The 14,580-nt window shown below is 34.9% G+C and overlaps 1 protein-coding gene across 2 annotated transcripts in view; it reads right to left on the bottom strand.

Moving 5' to 3' along the window:
• SSTR5 (somatostatin receptor 5) overlaps positions 1 to 8,116 on the bottom strand; it is a 105,879-nt gene extending 97,763 nt beyond the window's left edge. Inside the window, exons 1-2 of one of the 2 annotated variants that reach the window (XR_012470562.1) lie at positions 8,049 to 8,116; positions 5,293 to 5,420 (exon numbers count right to left, since the gene is read on the bottom strand). The gene's annotated coding sequence lies outside the window, so the exon portion shown is untranslated. Of the gene's footprint in view, positions 1 to 5,292; positions 5,421 to 8,048 lie in introns of those variants that run through there. The other variant, XM_074195993.1, reaches the window with a different exon arrangement.
• Between the last annotated feature and the right edge of the window lie 6,464 nt (positions 8,117 to 14,580).

Raw genomic sequence — 14,580 nt, 5'->3', positions numbered from 1 at the left:
ATAGGAAGATATTCTGCTCCACTGACCATTCAATAACCCTCCCCATAATTTGCAACTCCTCACCAGACTTCTGTGGAGTCATGACTTCTTTGACACAGAGTCAAGAATGACTAATTATGGAAATTTCATCTCTTGTAGAATAATTAGCAACCCTTTAACAGTTTAAATTTGCAGAGCAGTTAGAACAGGGGTCCTAGTGGATTAATCTCCAGTTCTAGGTCATCTCCAGAATATTTGGTCATCTCAGTCCCTTGTAAAGAGAACTGATGGTGCCTGCTCTATTCCTCCAAACGATGTTATTATCTCAAAATTTTGCTTCTTCCTTCCCTACCCCCACCCTGCACTCGGATCCACATCAATCTAGAAAAACACAAGATGGTCTTTCATTTGTCTCCTGCCAGAGCCCAGTTTGAGAGTCTTACAAAAGTCACATGAACAGCTGGCATGCTGTTTTGGCAGCGGATGCTAAAATCTACTCAGCCTTTGGAAAAAAGGAGGAAAGAGGAAGGAGAGAGAGAGAGAGAGACAGAGACAGAAACAGAGAGAGAGAGAGACAGAGAGAGACAGAGAGAGACAGAGAGAGAGACAGAGAGAGAGACAGAGACAGAGACAGAGACAGAGACTGAGACAGAGACAACAACAGAGACAGAGACAGAGATGGGGGGGTTGGAAAAAGAGAGGCCATTGGCCTCTATTTCTGGAAAACTCTAATTATGGAGAAATATGTACAAAAATCTTTTTAGATTTCTTTGAGAATCTCACATAACTCCAGACTCAAATTGTTTCCTTTTTTCCTTCTTTTCATTCTTCCACTCTTCAAAGGTGCTTTCTCTTAGATCCTTGTCTAGAACTCTCCTGAGGCTGCATCACATCTTCCCTTGTATTTCAAGTTGTTTTAAACTAATCTTAATTCCTTTGTAAGCTTTTTGAAGAATGAGGTACTCTTCTAGTTTACATTTATATTCCTAGCTCCTAATAATCTCTTGACAGAAGTCCTGAGCCTATGGGGAAAAAGGAAATGATTGAAGCCATGTGGAAAATTCAGAGTTGGAGAAGGTTGGCAGTAATAATTTCTTACATTTGTATTGTATCTGCATGACCTTTTATGCTTTTCAATGCCCTTTGTGTTTTCATACCTGGAAGACTGTATCTAGAAGTGCAGTAGGATACCTTAGAATATTCTTTAGGGTCTTCCTATGATACTTCCTGAATCTTTCTCTCAAAAGTAATGAATGGGAAGTGAGAAGGCAGCTCAGGATTCAGAATTCTCCATCTAAGTCCAGGTCTCGGGCCCAATTTACAATGGGGATGGGGGCAGGAAGGAGACAGAAAAAAGTCAAGATATTCCTTAATAATTCTCCTGGGTTACAAATCTAGTGAGAAAAATCCTGAGATTGATGGGCTTTTCTCCACATTTTCCTTTGATACACCTCTGTGATCACAGAAGCAACGAAAGGAAGACAGAAGGTTGAACTTGGTGTGAGGAAGCTTTGAGTATGAATCCCTTCTCTTGGACTTAATATCTATATGACATTGAACAAGTTGCTTAAACCCTCTGATCTTGTTTCATAATTTATAAAGTAGAAAGCAACCACATTTGAGGGGCATTGTGAGATTCAATTGAGATAATTTACATGAAGCTCTTCAAACTTTAAAGTGCTGGATAAATGTCTTATCATTATTAGCTCTAGTGAGCAGAGAAGTGTCTCAAAGGAATGGAAATTAGGGGCTTGGATCATCCATAAACAGAATCATTAATTTGAATAATTAAATAGTGACTACTTAAAGTTTGAACAAATGTTAACAAAAAACAAAATCAACCCCCAAGTTTAAGAGGAGAGGGAGGAGGAACAGAGGTAAAAAAAATGGGCTCTGAAGTAAAAACAAACAATCATTTCTTATTCTGTTGCTAATAACCCCTTTCTCTTCTCCACCCCACATCAATCTTGCCATGATTTCTATAAGGTTATCTATTGGGCAAGGGTTCTGATACTGAACACGGGGACAATAGTAAAAAGAGTTAGGAGAGAGCTGCTTTTGACAATTAATGCTATTGGGCCAAAAATTTAACTAAATTTTTTTCATCCCTAATAAACAGTGAGAATAATACCTAACTCCAGAGAATTATTACTAGAATCAAATCACATATATATATATATATATATATATATATATATATATACACACACACATATATATATACATATAAAGGATTTTGGAAATCTCAACATTATATATAAATGCTATTTAAATTATTATTTTGCTATTAAAATCATATACAATTTAATCTACAATTAATAATATGAAGGCAATTAAAATACAGATATTATACTCAATTAGTCCTAGTATATAATAGCAAAAATATAGTGAATTTCATTTTTATCAAGTCTATGAGTAATGTGATCCTTAGAAGAGAATCAGTATCATAGGATCATAGATTTAGAGTCAGAAGGGATCATACTGGCCATCTAATTCAATCCTTTCATTTTACAGATGAGGAAACTAAGGCTGAGAAAGTTTAAGTTACTTGTCCATGGTCATATAGGCAATATACAACAAGACAGGGCTGAACTTAGATCTTCCTGATTCCAAGTTCATCTTGGAATGAACTCAATTCAATACTTTGTGCTAAGCTGTTTTCTAAAAGCAAGGAGGTTAGTAGAGAGAAGAATAGGAAAAAAGGGGAAGGGACAGCACAGGTCACAGGGTCCTGTGATAGGATGAGGATATGGTAAGAGATAAATCATAGAGGTATGTGAAAAATGAGATGGACCAGGGAAATCAGAGACTCAAAGATAAGTGCAAAATCTTTTTTTTCTTTCTAATATGAATGCTTCTGTGAATGAGGCTTATAAAACTCATAACTAGACCTAATATTTTCCCTACCTTTAGCTTATTCAGGACATATTCAGAGATAATACTTGCACAGTGATATATAATTGATATTAATTTGTTAGTCAAGGGAAAGTCTTGTCTGCTAATTACTTGGAAGTTGTATGTATCTTTGCTAGGAGGATAAGAGGAAATGGACTTCCTTCATATTATATTTGATAACTATGAACCTACTTTGCTCAAACAGGTTTAAATGACCTTTCATATATGAGTTGGATGGAGATGGTTGCTGTGGTCTTTTCTAATACTCAAATTCTGTCATTCCACTGAATCATAATGACAAAAACAATCTCCCACTCTTCATCTGGACTTCCTAATGATCTGATTCTTACTAATGAAAGGAGTTTCCCCACAACTAATGGTTTCATGATGAAAAGGGAGCTAACTAATTATTTCCAAGCTGAGCATTTACACCAATAATATTGAGTCTCCATCAAAAATTAACCATGAATAAGTTGGTGAAGATATTGTATTGGATAGATAATGCACCTATTCACAGACTCATAAAATGAGAGAGCTGGAAGGTAAGCTGGGAATCACCTTGTCTAAACCCTTTTTCACTTTATAGATAGGGAAACTGAGACTCCAGGAAGGAAAAATAATTATCTGAAGTTATATAACCATTTAGCCAGAGCTAGTAAAAATATTCAGGTCTTTAAACTCCTCAGCCAGGGAACTTTCTTGACACTGGATTCCAGTAAATATGACCAAAACATGTTTTTGTTTTACAGCTTTGGACTGTTTATTGAACAAAGGACCATTTGAAATACAACAGTACTTACATTTGAACAAAGATGAAGCATTTAGAATTATATTCTCTAGTAATTTAGAAATGAAATTTTTTGAAGGTACATGGAAGTAGCTTGGGGAAGAAGTATCTGTCAGATATATAGTATAAGAATAAAAATCCAGATATACTGTGTTACTATAATGAACAGCTTATCTACTTAACAGATACCAGATTCCTTATGTTATTAGAAATACCTTGTATAGTATCCACATTTAAATAAACTATCACAACACATTCAATTTACTACAGTTTTACATAACACAAAAGTAATTATCTAGCAGAGTAATCAGACTGTGTAAGATATTGATGTGCACTTTATTCAATTTTTTAAAAATGCTTGCTCCTTTCTCTATGGGTAACAAGGGGCTTTTAGCCTTCACAAAAATATAAGAATTGAACAGTCATAAAAATAAATACCTAAATGCCATAGAAAGACAAACTTTTTGGTTAAAAATGTATATTTAAAATTATGTGTGTCTGTGTTTATAATGCATGCCTACAATGGCTGAACAAATCATGGTACGTGAATGTAATGGAATATTACTGTCATAAGGAGTAAAGGATTCAGAATAGCACATGATGACATATGACAGTTAAATATGAAATAACCAGGATCAAGAAAACAATATATCTACTAATGACAATGATGTAAATGGAAAGAACAATAAAATGAAATTCACCATTATGCAATTATAATTACCAAGTTTGACCCTGAAAAAGAATTAAGAAAATGCACTCCTTTTCCTTCTTTGAAGAAACAGGACTATACTGGTACCTAATATTGCATATGCCATCCAACATGATTGATGTGTTAGGTTGACTTTGCCAAACCACTCTTCTATTCCCTTCTTTTTAAAATTTCTTATAAAAGATGGTTTGCTTTGTTAAGCTATATTCCGAAATTATGTGATACACAAACAAAATTTATCAATAAACATAGGATTTACAAAAAAAATCCTGATACCACAACCATTCCCTGCAAGCTGTAACTTCAATGACTGTCTACTTTGACTACTCCTTATCCTGATATTTTTATATACTAATAGTCTTAAATTTTAAATTATAGTTCATTACTGAATAACTTCCACTTTTTAGATTAAACATGAATGATTTAACAATCAACCTGTCTATGAAGTATTCATAAAGTACATTGTGCTGGACTCTAGTGATTCAAAGACAAAAACAACAATCCCTGCTTTCAAGGGACTTCCTTTCTACTGAGGGATACAGAGTGTAGGGAAAAAAATTAAGAGCAAAATAATGAGAGCAGTTAATTAATAGAGGCATCAAGAAAGCCTTCCAAATGGAGGTAGCAAATACACTCTGCCTTGAAGAAATCCTTTGAAATGGAGGTAAGAAGGAAGTGAACTCAAGCCTGGGGGAAGCCTTGTAAAATGACCAGGATATCTTACAAAAGTGTTAGATAGGCTCACTCTCTCTTCATGTGGGAAAATTGGTAGATATTCTTTAAAATCCAAATCAAATGTACCTCCTCCACAAAACCTTCCCTGGTAACACTTGCCTATCTGTAAACCCCGCCCCCCCACACACACTCAAAGATATAAATTTAGATATATAGAAATAAATATAGACATTCATAAGATAGCTATTACATAAATTTATGTAGGAAGGGACCTTCAATTTCTTCAGGTAAGGAATTCCCATTAATTCAAAAGAGGATGTATTCTGCAACTTGGAGTCCTAGAGATGACTGGGGAAGTAATGCACCGATTAAATCCTGGGAATAAAAAAAAAGTATGTTTCAGAGGTAGGGCTTGAAACCAGTTCTTTCTAACAGAAATACCATGTAGGCATGCATCTGTAAATGTGAACCATACAATTAATTAAATTTAAAATTTATTTATAATTTTAATGACAAAAGCATTTTGTTAATTAAAATATTAAGCATATAGCTAATAAAACTTAGAGTTTAACTTAACATTGCACTCAGCTGACAATCATAAAGCTCCTACTCTGGACAGATACCTGGACTTTGTGTTAGGAGAGATATAGGATTTCCATAACATATCCCTAATTCTCATGGAGCTTAGCTGAGCACTAATGGAGATGCTATAAGCCAACGGGTATCCTTGCCTTCTTAAGGAGCTATGAAAGCTTAGCTGCAAGCCTTGGCTCCCCATGTCCTGTCATGTGCCTCTACCTCATATTTCATGATTAACTTCATGCAGCTTCCTCAGGAGCATAGTCTGTTCCAAAAGCTCAGATGCCAAAGGGAAGAGGCACATTCCTGTGTCCTGATCTTCTTACAATCCATCCTTCAACTGTGTTTTGGGTTTATTAATGGTCTTTTCCAGGGCCTCCAGCACCACCACCCCATCTTATTCCATACCACATAAAAACAACTTAAATCACAATAGTTAGGAAACAGAATGGGAATATGGAATCCAAGCTCTGCCACTAATTTTTTCAGTAAGATATTTTTCTTCTCTCTATATGCTATGCTATACAATGAGGGAACTGGACAATAATGACCTCTAAGGTCTAAGCCATCTTAATGTCTCTAGCCCTCCTGTATCACATCCCCCTTATCAAAGGTTAAAAAAAACCCAGTCATTTTTTGAAGCCATTGGGATTAAGTGACTTGCCCAGGTTCACACCTCTAGAAAGTGTCTGTGACTGTATTTAAACTTAGATCCTCCTGAGTCTAGGGGTGGTGTTCTCTCCACTGCACCACCTAGCAGCCCTAATAAGCCATTTTTTAAAAGCACACAACAGTATGTAGAACTATATAGGTAGTTTGGTGGATAAATCTCTGGACCTGGAGTCAGGAAGATCTGAGTTCAGATCAAGCCTCAGACATTTACTAGCTGTATGATCTTGGGCACAAAGCTTGCCTCAGTTTCCTCAATTGTAAATTGGGAATAATAATAATAATAGTACCTATCTCCCAGGCTTGTTGTGAGGATTAAATGAGATCATATTTGTCAAATGATTAGCTCAGTGTGTAGCACATAGGAGACAACTTATTAAATGCTATCATCATCATCCTCATCATTATTACTCAGAGAGGGGAGTAAAAAGCATGGTGTAGAATCAGGGAATCAGTCAAACTGACTCACTTGTTATCTCATATACCAGGTGATCAATTAATTTTTTTTGCTTTGTCTGTTTTGGAGCTGTGTAGACAGAGACATTGCCAACAATGACAAACTGTACTGAATTGTTGATAATGATCTGCATGAATCAGATGTTTATGGAATGAACAAAAAAGATAAAAATAAATATTTTAGCCTGTCTGATGTGAATAACTTGGTTGTATTCATTTAAAAAATAATTACCTGAAAACACTTCAACTATTAATTTTATTCATCCATTCATTTTTGGTCTATATCTACTGAGTTGAGAGCCTTATGTTAGATACTCAGTTAACAAAAAGGAGTTAAACAAGATTCCAACCTTCTTAGGTATGGGGGTGGATAATTAAATGAACAAATTGTTCTGGAAATTTAGAGGAAGGAAGATTGATTCTGTCAGGAACAATGAAGGGAGACTTTATGAAGAAATTGGGACTTGACATAGTATTTAATAGATGGAGATGAGAAAAGAGTTTATTTCAGGTATGGAAGATGATGGCTGAGCAAAAGCAATATATCAAAGATCCATGAAGGGGAAGTAAAGATAGAAAGGTAGATAGGGGCTAGAATGATGGGGACTTTCAATATTGGTATAAGAAGTTAAGATCCTATCCTTTAGGGAGCCACTGAAGATTTTGGAGTGGAAGGGTGGGAGAGATAAGAGATGTAGGATATATAGATATAGGTGAGAAGACAATTCATAGGATTTGGAAATTGATTTGGATAGTGAGAAAGATAAAGGAAGGAGAGAAGTGAAAGATGACTCTCAAATATTGAACCTGGCTGACTGGAAGGTGATGGTAACACTGACAGAAATCAGAGGAGGAAATTTTAAGAAAGAAATAAGTACCATTTTTAATATGTGGAGAAAGAATAAAGAGAAAAGAATGGGAGTAGAACTAAATTACAAAGGAAAATTAGAAAGAGTTCTGCCAAAGATTAGTTTTGCTCCATTCTTCTTTATAGGTTTCCCAAACAGGTTTTTTTTAATACCCCTATGTCACATTTCCTTCTTAGAACATCTGATAGCATCAAATTTCCAAGTATGTATAATCATAGAGTTTAGGGATCTCATTGTTCTTTAAGCATACTACATAATAATTTCCAATTATTCTATGTCTGGAGTTTCAGTCCCACTGAACAAGAACAACACATAATGCCAAAATGAAATGCCCCAAAGAAGATAATGCAGAAGAAACTATATTTAAGGAGAATTTGTGGCAAATATAGAAAAATCATGAAACTTAACTTCATTGCTAGGTCTCCCTTACCCTTGCAGTGACCTTCCCCAGGGACATTCCCTACTCCATGGGATGTCTTTTAAGGCTCAGATGTCTTCTAAGGCTCAATAACATTGGAACTTGAGGTCATAAAGTGTTGCTTAGAATCATAAAAATAGATCTACTATGTCATCATCACTAGATGATGCAGTGGAGTGAGGTAGATTCATCTTTCTGAATTCAAATCTGGCCTCAGACACTTATTAGTTGTGTAAATCACTTAGCCCTATTTATCTCCATTTCTTCATCTGTAAAATGAGCTGGGGAAGGAATTGACAAATCACTCAAGTATTTTGCCAATAAAACTCCAAATTGGATCACAAAATGTTAGGCATGATTGAAACAGCTGAACGATAAAATGTCAGAACTTGGAAAGACCTTAGAACATAGAACATATGAGCTTAACCCTAGGTCAGACCAACTGTAAAGAATAGGAAAGAGAGAAACATAAGGGAGATAAGACCATACAAATGATTAGTTGCAGAGTTGAGATTGAACCTTTGTTTCTTCTCTCCTATTCCAGATTCCAGACATTAATTATTTCATTGATTCTATTAGGACCCCTAGATCCAGAGCACTTGCTGCTAAAATATATTGACTCTCTCAATCCAAAGAATCTGTATTTGCAAGGCCCCACAGAGATCTAGAGAGAAATGAAGTAAAGCTTTTGGGGAGAGAAAGTAAATGAAATCTAATATTGGAATTATAGCTCCTGTGCCAGCTGGAAGAAAAGTCTTGGGTATGCCTCTAGTGTCCCACTCCATGGTCATAAAGTTAACCAGACCATAATGATTCTCCATTCACAGAATTATGGAATCTTGGAGATGAAATTTCTTTACCATCTCCTTGACATCTTCATTCTGTGAAAGTACCCAGAGGGAAAAATGACTTGTCCAAGTCTACATTATAAATGAGAGGCAAGGATAAGATTGATCCCAGATCGCCTGATTCCTGACCCAACATACTTCTAATTTGACTTTTGTTTGAAGAGATGAAGGATGACCAATATTTACATAGTACTTTAAAAATATTTATATATATTTTTAAAATGCCTCTCAATAGATTTATGTAAGGAAGTATAATTTTTATTACCTCCATTTGACATTTGAAGAAACTGAGACCAAGGAAGTTGAAATGATTTTTCACACAACTAGTAACTATTGGAGTTGCCAATTACACCTAGGTTCTCCTGACTCCATGTCCAGTATACCACCCACTACAGCAAACTGCCATTCAGTCAAGCACAATATGTACTAAGTACAAGGGAAGAGAAGTTCTGCAAAACTGTGTTTATGTTCAAAAAGAAATTTTTTACAATCACTCTGATAAACAGCTTGTATACTTCATGTTCTATTCAAAGTGCCACAAAGTACACAGACCCTGTATTATTCAAGAAGAGGATGATTTATTTGTTTTCATTATGGCAGTGTGAAGGACCTCTGAAAATGCTCTTATCTTGGAGGTTACATTATCCACCTTGGATGAAACATTATATAAAAACACTGTCAGTTCTCTAGCTGATTCTTTAACAAATCTAAAAACCCCTCCTTTGTGAGATTATCACATTTTCTGGCCATCCATAACCCTTATTGTAGGGAGAAGGCATGGGAGGAAGGGGAATAGAATGTCTTAGGGAGAAGCAGGAAGGAGACTACAGGAATTCCCCCAGGAAGTTAGAGACAATATACTTAAGCAGTACAGCCCCCATAGATGGCTCAAGTAATCCCAAAGACCAGTGAATTATAACAGATGAGCATAGTCTTCTAGTGATATGAACATCAAAGTTCTATTCATGGCAATTTTCATCCATTGCATGACTCAATTGCATTATTCTACATATTTATTCTATTTATCATTCAATTTATGTGTCTATAAATGTTTTTTCCTAACTAGACTGTCAGATCCTTGAGGACAGAGGTTTATGTCTTGTATAGGTATGTGATTTATTCAATTGTATTATTCTAATATATTTGTATTCTGTGAATTTGTTCTATACATTTATATAATTATGCTATTTTGTATTTATTGTATTCTATTCTCTTGATATTTATTATATTTATGTATTTTAATAATTGTACTCAGATTTCAGCAAGGATCTGGTTGGATACCCTGTAGACTTTATGGATGGATGTATATCTGGGACATATGGTACAGTTGGAAAAGGAGGTGGGTGGACCCAGAGAGGAAAAGAAGGAGAGTGGGATGAATTGCTTTCAGGAAATTTCAGAGCATTTTTTCTTATCCCAAATTTACCAAAACATTAAAATCCTATCTTTTCCCTGACCTGGATCCGAGGCAAACCATGAAATCACTGCTGTGGAATTCTGAAATCTCTCTTTTTTATGCTGCTGTCCCTTTTCATCTGCCTCTAGTCCCTGCATTCAAAAGGAACCAGACAGACTAGATTGATAGGCCAAATCTAATAAGAATAAATTGAATATAATGTAAAGTTTTAAACTTAGATTCAAAAAAATCTAATTTCTAAGTACAGGAAGGCTAGTCAACAGTTCTTGTGGAAAAGATTTGAAGTTTTAGTGAAATGAAAGTTGAATATGTCTCAACAGTGTGACATCCATTTCCATTCAAATCAATTAATCCCCTACTATGTGCAAGCTATTGACCTAGGTACCTAGGGTGACAAAGGGAGGGGAAGGGGAGAAGACATAAAATTAACTCATGCTTTCAAGAAAGCAGTCAAAAAAAGATAATGCTATCCAAGGCTGCATTAAGGGGGAAAATTGTGTCCAGAAAGAGAAAGATCTTAAATTCAACTGTACTCTGACATACATAGTCAGATCACATTAAAAAGTCATGTCCAATTTTGGATACACCACTTTAGGAGAAACCCTAACAAAGTGGAGAAAATCCAGATAAGGGTGCCTAGAAGGATGTCATATGAAGATTATTTAAAGAAGTAGGGATATTTTACCCCAGAGAAGATGTTTTCCTTAAGTATGTGAAGGGTTGTCATGAGAAAGGTAGATGCAATTGTCATGCATGGCCTCCAAGGACAGAATTAAGATCAACAGGTAAAGGTTTCAGAGAAGCAAATTAGGTGGTAGTTCAAAAAAGAAATCAGCTGAGATGTTCCCCTCACCACATTCCTGCTGTTCAGTGCTTTAGTGCTGAAACAGCTATTCTGATCTTTGCCAAAATTTTCTGGCCATAATTCCCAGATAACAGCACTAACACTTGTGGAAATTTCTTCAATTACAGAAAGTCCAATCTCTACCTCCTGCCTCCTATGACCTAGGAATTTTTCATCCAAGTCCAAATCAGATAGACTGACACTGACACTACCCCTAACCCAGAGAGTTTGTTTATATATTAGGTTTGCAAATCTGGTCAGTGCCGACAGAAATAAAACTTTGAGCATTCTGGAATGCTCGCATTCCCACCAACCCAGAATGAATCTACCACTAAAGTCCACCATAATGTCAGTCTGGTTTTGTTAATAACATTATGCTAACCATCAGTTTCTATATTGAGATTTAAGCACCTCTCTTTTCTTTTTGTTGTTTCAGTATTTGCATTACTTTAATTAGATAAAAATAAAAGTGTGATAATTTATTTACAAATTAGTTCAAATTTAGCAATCTTTTTAAAGAAAGATTTTATTTATTTAGAGTTTTACAAATTTTCCCCCTATCCCCAACAGAAGGCATTCTGTTAGTCTTTACATTGATTCCATATTATACATTGATCTCAGTTGAATGTGATGAGAGAAATCATATCCTTAAGGAAGAAAACTAAAGTATGAGATAGTAAAATTACATAATAATATAACATTTTTTTCTAATTTAATGGTAATAGCCTTTGGTCTTTGTTCAAAGTCCATAATTCTTTCTTTGGATACAGATGGTATTCTCCATAGCAGATTGCCCAAAATTGTCCCTGGCTGTTGCACTGAAGGGATGAACAAGTCCATCACCCCCATGTTGCTATTATGGTGTACAATGTTTCTCTGGTTCTGCTCATCTTGCTCAGTATCAGTTCATGCAAATCCTTCCAGTTAGCACATCTCTTAAATAATTGTTATTAAATTTTATTAAATATCATCAACTATTCACAATAAATTATTAATTATTAAATCACTTAAATTATTATTATTATTATTATTATTATTATTATTATTATTATTATTACATCTAAGACTACTGGAGGAATGTAAGACGTGGGAAAAACACTAAATTTGGATTCAGATTTGCAGGTAGTTTTATATTCTGCATCTGACATGGAATAAATTGCGTAACCTTTCTGAATTTTAATTTCCTCATCTATAGAATGAAGAAGTTGGATTAGATGACCACAAGGATCCCTTCAAAGCTATAGATCTTATGGTAAGAATTTCATTCATGTTCTACCATGTCCTATGTTGAAAATCCACATATAGATGCTGATTCTATTCATAGTATCATGAGGCTGGCATTCAAAAACCATTTCAACCAAGATTACTTATCAGATTCTTTTAAACTGTCCACCAAGACCCTTGTTTTCAAGTCACAGCATTTCAATCTCAAGTTATGCATCTTATATGCATTCATAAATCTTTTATAAAAGATAATACCAAGAATAAAATATAAAACAATAATCAGGCTATATCTGTTGAAAAGAACTGACTACTTCATCTATCCAGTAATAGATTATAGTAATAGATTTTATTTAGAATCTGTTTAATAAATAACCAAGAAAATTAAAAACTCATTCCTCAAGCTTGTGAGTAAAGAAAAATTTAAATAAATTCCTTACTTCAACATCACTAGTTCAAAGGACCTAAGGTTTCATAAGTATGGGTGCTTACCTCTGTTAATTCAGGTCATAATCTCTCCAACCTCAGTAGATTGCTTTCATGAGTTACTATGACCAAAAAGAAAGAAAAAAGAAAAAAAATCATCTCCCTTTGGTGATGTACCTCAACAAATTTAGATAGGTATTCCTCAACAGATCATAGCTAGAGTTGTAAAGGAATCTAAGAGATCATTTATTTCAAGCTTCTCATTTTATTGCTAGGGGAAGAGAAGCAGGGAAGAAAAGTAATTTACTCAAAATCACATGGGTGACAAAAAGGAATGGGATTTGAACTCAGGTCCTCATAGAAATATAGAGGTGAATTTTACAAATTATTAGAAATATTAATAGCAGTATTATTTTACATATTTGAAATGGATATCTAATGAACTAAGAGTATTTGCTAAAGGTCTCACAAATAGTTGGGGTCAGGATCAAGATTCAAATCTAGATCCTCTGACTCTTTTTCCACTGTATCATGCTGCCTCCAAAACCAATCTGTCTCCATTGCATGGGATAGGCTTTGAAATTCTTTATCTCATATTCTTTATCAAATTTTTATTTTAAATATATGGTATATAATATTTTATGTAGTACATTCACATATATTATTTAATTTGATATACAATTATCAAACTATTTTTCAATATTATATCCAAACATCTAGAAATAAAGTGAAAAGGAGATTCTGCCAATTGATTGTTTTAACTATAATTGTACAGTCATTTTTAGTTCACATCCAACTCTTCATGTCTCCATTTGGAGTTTTCTTGGCAGAAATACTAGAGAGGTTTGCCATTTTCTTCTCCGGCTCATTTTACAGATGAGGAAACTGAGGCAAGCTGGGTTAAATGACTTACCCAGGGTCACACAGCTAGTAAGTGTCTGAGGCTGGATTTGAACTCAGAAGTTGTCTACCTGATTTCCAACCCAATATTCTATTCACTGTGTCACCTAGCTGCCTGTTTTGTCCAATAATGGACCACAGATCTATACGGGCACATATTTATGGAGTGGAGAAGTCTCAGATGGGTCTATCAGGTGAATTGAATTCTATACAGGCAACCTGAATCATTAGACTCTTTTCAAGAATGCTTACTGTGCCAGGCCATACAGCATCAAATCAACTTATAAATCAGCAGTAAATCAACTTTTAAATAGTAAAATAACTCAGAAGTAATTTATACCTGAAAGATGGCAAAAATATCTAACCTCTTGCTTCTTTTCCTTAGAAGTGCAAGTGCTCAAAACTTCAAGTGCCAAATCTAATGTTTTCCTCAATTTGTCTCTCCAATACTCCACTTAAAATCCAAAGAGTTCAGGGAGGAACTTTAAGGAGACTCACAAAGCTCTCCATCCAAAAAAAGATTCCATATGCTTGTGACTCTTGGGACTGATACTGTCACCCCCCCACCCCAACTCCAGAAGAAACAGCTCTTTATTTTAGGTGACTCCACAGATATTGGTAAAGTAGCACTGAAGTTGCATAGATGTTTTGCCTTCACCAAGACAAAAGAAGGGGGAATATTACTCAGAAATAAAATCATTTGGCTTGGAATACAGGCGATGTTCACCCACTGAGTGAACCCTAGAATTGATCAGATTCTGTCTTTTCTGGAAATATTTGCTTCACTGCTCCCTGGTTAGATATATAATATAAAATCCAGGTGTTTATTAATGGAAACAAACACAATCTATGCTGCATCTATTGAGTTCCTGGATGCTTAAAAGGGAC

This window comes from Macrotis lagotis, chromosome 8 (genome assembly GCF_037893015.1).
Source record: "Macrotis lagotis isolate mMagLag1 chromosome 8, bilby.v1.9.chrom.fasta, whole genome shotgun sequence".
Classification (NCBI taxonomy): domain Eukaryota; kingdom Metazoa; phylum Chordata; class Mammalia; order Peramelemorphia; family Peramelidae; genus Macrotis; species Macrotis lagotis.
Note: the sequence above shows the minus strand (reverse complement) of the source record. Positions and strands in the feature narration are given on the sequence as shown.